This window comes from Phyllobates terribilis, unplaced genomic scaffold (genome assembly GCF_046119375.1).
Source record: "Phyllobates terribilis strain yellow unplaced genomic scaffold, ASM4611937v1 Scaffold_7__3_contigs__length_470593459, whole genome shotgun sequence".
In the NCBI taxonomy this organism is placed as follows: Eukaryota; Metazoa; Chordata; class Amphibia; order Anura; family Dendrobatidae; genus Phyllobates; species Phyllobates terribilis.
Window position 1 is genome coordinate 435,790,202 of NW_027362767.1, and position 6,209 is coordinate 435,796,410.

Here is a 6,209-nt window from a genome sequence, read left to right on the forward strand (position 1 = left end):
CACACCTGGCAGATGCCACTGACATCAAGGACGGGAGCTAGATCTGAATGCTGCTGTTTAACCACTTAGATGCCAGCAGCATTTAAAAGGACCAGTTAGTGAAGCGCGTGTGTGGTGGCGTCCACCCGCCTCCCGAGCTTTGCTGTTTTTTCTCTCTGCACTTCCACCAAAAACTAAAATATAAAGTGATAAAAACATCGTATAGCAGTGTTCAAAACACAGTAGTAGCAGTCCAATATGACTAACCAGATTAATCACTGTTATTGATATAGATTATATCACCACATGTCAAACAAGTTACCAGTTGGTGCAGTAGATTGTAAGAAAACCCCCAGACTCCGCATTCATGATCTTCAGGTTTTTGTGTATCTGAATAATTAATTGTACGGGGTGAGTTCAAAATAATAGCAGTGTGGAGTTCAATTAGTGAGGTCAATCATTATGTGAGGAAACAGGTGGGAATCAGGTGGCCCTTATTTAAGGGTGAAGCCAGCACATGTTGTACGTGCATTTCTCCTTGAAAGCCTGAGAAATATGGGTTGTTCGAGACATTGTTCAGAAGAACCTCGTACTTTGATTAAAAAGTTGATTGGAGAGGGTAAAACTTATAAAGCAGTGCAGACAATGATCGGCTGTTCAGCTAAAATGATCTCCAATGCTTTAAAATGGAAAACAAAACCAGAGAGATGTGGAAGAAAACGGAAGACTACCATTCAAATGGATGGAAGAATAGCCAGAATGGCAAAGGCTCAGCCAATGATTGGCTCCAGGATGATCACAGACAGTCTTCAGTTACCTGTGAGAACTGTGACAGTTAGAAGACGCCTGTGTGAAGCTAATCTCTTAAGAAGTTCCTGCAAAGTCCAACTGTTAAAAAAAAGACATGTACTGAAGCGGATACAATTTGCCAAAGAACACATCAACTGGCCTTAAGAGAAATGGAGAAACATTTTGTGGATGGATGAAAGTAAAATTGTTCTTTTTGGGTCCAAGGACCACAGACCGTTCGTCAGATGACCCCCAAACTCAGCATTCAGCCTCAGTACACTCTGGAGACAGTGAAGCATGGTGGAAGCATCATGATATGGGCATGTTTCTCTTACTGTGGTGCTGGACCTATTTACCGCATACCAGGGATCATGGACCAGTTTGCAGATATTAAAATACTTGAAGAGGTCATGTTGCCTTACGCTGAAGAGGAGATGCCCTTGAAATGGGTGTTTCACAAAGACAACGATCCTAAACACACCAGTAAACGAGCAAAATCTTGGTTCCAGTCCAACAAAATTGAGATTATGGAGTGGCCGCCCAATCCGCGGACCTTAATCCGATAGAACACTTGTGGGGGTGACATCAAAAATGCCCTTTCTGAGGTAAAGCCAACAAATGCCAAAAAATTGTGGGATGTAGTCAAAGCCTCCTGGGCTGGAATAACAGGTGACAGGTGCCAGAAGTTGGTTGACTCTATGCAACATAGATGTGACGCAGTTCTAAAAAACTGTGGGTAACAACTAAATATTAGGTTAGTGATTCATAGGAATGATAAATCCTCAAAAAAGATACATATTATGAGTTTGTAAAGACAAATGTAGACACTATTTTTTAGAATGGCCCAATGTTAATTTTTTGTTATTTTCTGTAAAGTAGTTAAAAATTACAGACATCTCTCTTCATGTTTTGAATTAGAAAACAGTGAGCAATGTTCCCAATGCTGGAAATAAAAACTAGTGGAAAGATTTTGTGCTGAACTCATGTTTTTGCACACACTGCTATTATTTTGAACATTACTGTATGTAGCCAAAATAGTGTAAATAAAAATATGGGCCTGCAACGCAAAAAAATGACTGATGCGGCTCCACTCACAGGGAACAAATTATATGGTGGGCTCCGGAAAATAAATGACAGAAAACAATTTTTTTTACCTTCTAAAATATAAAATAAAGTTGTTGGCTTAGTGTCGCTGTCATTGCGCTGATCCAGAAAATCACGGCATCGGGTCACGTGAAAAAAGGAGACGTGTCAATCAAAAGTACAGCTCGTCTGCAAGAAACAGAACGGCTGCGGGGACGGAAAGTGAAAAAGAGGAAGAAGAGGAGGAAAGGAGAGGAGGAAAGGAGAGGAGGAAAGGAGAGGAGGAAAGGAGAGGAGAGGAGGAAAGGAGAAGAGGAAAGGAGAGGAGGAAAGGAGAGGTGAGAAGCAAAAATTTAATAATCGCCCGCCCTGAAGGGACTCAGACAGTACCACACAAGCTTAGATACAGAGGCTCAGCAGACAGTATAACACAAGCTTAGATACAGAGGCTCAGCAGACAGTATCACACATAAGCTTAGATACTGAGGCTCAGCAGACAGTACCGCACATAAGCTTAGATACTGAGGCTCAGCAGACAGTATCACACATAAGCTTAGATACAGAGGCTCAGCAGACAGTATCACACATAAGCTTAGATACAGAGGCTCAGCAGACAGTATCACACATAAGCTTAGATACTGAGGCTCAGCAGACAGTACCGCACATAAGCTTAGATACCGAGGCTCAGCAGACAGTATCACACATAAGCTTAGATACTGAGGCTCAGCAGACAGTATCACACATAAGCTTAGATACTGAGGCTCAGCAGACAGTATCACACAAGATTAGATACAGAGGCTCAGCAGACAGTATCACACAAGATTAGATACAGAGGCTCAGCAGACGGTATCACACAAGATTAGATACAGAAGCTCAGCAGACAGTATCACACAAGATTAGATAGAGACTCAGCAGACAGTATCACACATAAGCTTAGATACTGAGGCTCAGCAGACAGTATCACACAAGATTAGATACAGGGGCTCAGCAGACAGTACCACACAAGATTAGATCCAGAGGCTCAGCAGACAGTATCACACAAGATTAGATACAGAAGCTTTGCAGACAGTATTACACAAGATTAGATACAGAGGCTTAGCAGACAGTATCACACAAGATTAGATACAGAGGCTCAGCGGACAGTATCACACAAGATTAGATACAGAGGCTCAGCAGACAGTACCACACAAGATTAGATACTGAGGCTCAGCAGACGGTACCACACAAGATTAGATACTGAGGCTCAGCAGACGGTATCACACATAAGCTTAGATACTGAGGCTCAGCAGACAGTGTCACACAAGATTAGATACAGGGGCTCAGCAGACGGTATCACACATAAGCTTAGATACTGAGGCTCAGCAGACAGTATCACACAAGCTTAGATACTGAGGCTCAGCAGACAGTATAACACAAGATTAGATACTGAGGCTCAGCAGACAGTATCACACAAGATTAGATACAGAGGCTCAGCAGACAGTATCACACAAGATTAGATACAGAGGCTAAGCAGACAGTACCACACAAGATTAGATACTGAGGCTCAGCAGACGGTATCACACATAAGCTTAGATACTGAGGCTCAGCAGACAGTTCCACACATAAGCTTAGATACTGAGGCTCAGCAGACAGTATCACACAAGATTAGATACAGGGGCTCAGCAGACGGTATCACACATAAGCTTAGATACTGAGGCTCAGCAGACAGTATAACACAAGATTAGATACTGAGGCTCAGCAGACAGTATCACACAAGCTTAGATACTGAGGCTCAGCAGACAGTATAACACAAGATTAGATACAGGGGCTCAGCAGACAGTATCACACAAGATTAGATACAGAGGCTCAGCAGACGGTATCACACAAGATTAGATCCAGAGGCTCAGCAGACAGTATCACACAAGATTAGATACAGAAGCTTTGCAGACAGTATTACACAAGATTAGATCCAGAGGCTCAGCAGACAGTATCACACAAGATTAGATACAGAGGCTCAGCGGACAGTATCACACAAGATTAGATACAGAGGCTCAGCAGACAGTACCACACAAGATTAGATACTGAGGCTCAGCAGACGGTATCACACATAAGCTTAGATACTGAGGCTCAGCAGACAGTATCACACAAGATTAGATACAGGGGCTCAGCAGACGGTATCACACATAAGCTTAGATACTGAGGCTCAGCAGACAGTATAACACAAGATTAGATACTGAGGCTCAGCAGACGGTATCACACATAAGCTTAGATACTGAGGCTCAGTAGACAGTATCACACATGAGCTTAGATACTGAGGCTCAGCAGACAGTATCACACATAAGCTTAGATACAGAGGCTCAGCAGACAGTATCACACATAAGCTTAGATACAGAGGCTCAGCAGACAGTATCACACATAAGCTTAGATACTGAGGCTCAGCAGACAGTACCGCACATAAGCTTAGATACCGAGGCTCAGCAGACAGTATCACACATAAGCTTAGATACTGAGGCTCAGCAGACAGTATCACACATAAGCTTAGATACTGAGGCTCAGCAGACAGTATCACACAAGATTAGATACAGAGGCTCAGCAGACAGTATCACACAAGATTAGATACAGAGGCTCAGCAGACGGTATCACACAAGATTAGATACAGAAGCTCAGCAGACAGTATCACACAAGATTAGATAGAGACTCAGCAGACAGTATCACACATAAGCTTAGATACTGAGGCTCAGCAGACAGTACCACACAAGATTAGATCCAGAGGCTCAGCAGACAGTATCACACAAGATTAGATACAGAGGCTCAGCGGACAGTATCACACAAGATTAGATACAGAGGCTCAGCAGACAGTACCACACAAGATTAGATACTGAGGCTCAGCAGACGGTATCACACATAAGCTTAGATACTGAGGCTCAGCAGACAGTATCACACAAGATTAGATACAGGGGCTCAGCAGACGGTATCACACATAAGCTTAGATACTGAGGCTCAGCAGACAGTATCACACAAGCTTAGATACTGAGGCTCAGCAGACAGTATAACACAAGATTAGATACTGAGGCTCAGCAGACAGTATCACACAAGATTAGATACAGAGGCTCAGCAGACAGTATCACACAAGATTAGATACAGAGGCTAAGCAGACAGTACCACACAAGATTAGATACTGAGGCTCAGCAGACGGTATCACACATAAGCTTAGATACTGAGGCTCAGCAGACAGTTCCACACATAAGCTTAGATTCTGAGGCTCAGCAGACAGTATCACACAAGATTAGATACAGGGGCTCAGCAGACGGTATCACACATAAGCTTAGATACTGAGGCTCAGCAGACAGTATCACACAAGCTTAGATACTGAGGCTCAGCAGACAGTATAACACAAGATTAGATACTGAGGCTCAGCAGACAGTATCACACAAGCTTAGATACTGAGGCTCAGCAGACAGTATAACACAAGATTAGATACAGAGGCTCAGCAGACAGTACCACACAAGATTAGATCCAGAGGCTCAGCAGACAGTATCACACAAGATTAGATACAGAAGCTTTGCAGACAGTATTACACAAGATTAGATCCAGAGGCTCAGCAGACAGTATCACACAAGATTAGATACAGAGGCTCAGCGGACAGTATCACACAAGATTAGATACAGAGGCTCAGCAGACAGTACCACACAAGATTAGATACTGAGGCTCAGCAGACGGTATCACACATAAGCTTAGATACTGAGGCTCAGCAGACAGTATCACACAAGATTAGATACAGGGGCTCAGCAGACGGTATCACACATAAGCTTAGATACTGAGGCTCAGCAGACAGTATAACACAAGATTAGATACTGAGGCTCAGCAGACGGTATCACACATAAGCTTAGATACTGAGGCTCAGTAGACAGTATCACACATGAGCTTAGATACTGAGGCTCAGCAGACAGTATCACACAAGATTAGATACAGGGGCTCAGCAGACAGTATCACACATAAGCTTAGATACAGAGGCTCAGCAGACAATATTACATATTGATGATTAGATACAGAGGCTCAGCAGACAGTATCACATATTGATGATTAGATACTGAGGCTCAGCAGACAGTATAACACAAGATTAGATACTGAGGCTCAGCAGACGGTATCACACATAAGCTTAGATACTGAGGCTCAGCAGACAGTATCACACAAGCTTAGATACTGAGGCTCAGCAGACAGTATAACATAAGATTAGATACTGAGGCTCAGCAGACAGTATCACACAAGATTAGATACAGAGGCTCAGCAGACGGTATCACACATGAGCTTAGATACTGAGGCTCAGCAGACAGTATCACACAAGATTAGATACAGAGGCTCAGCAGACGGTATCACAC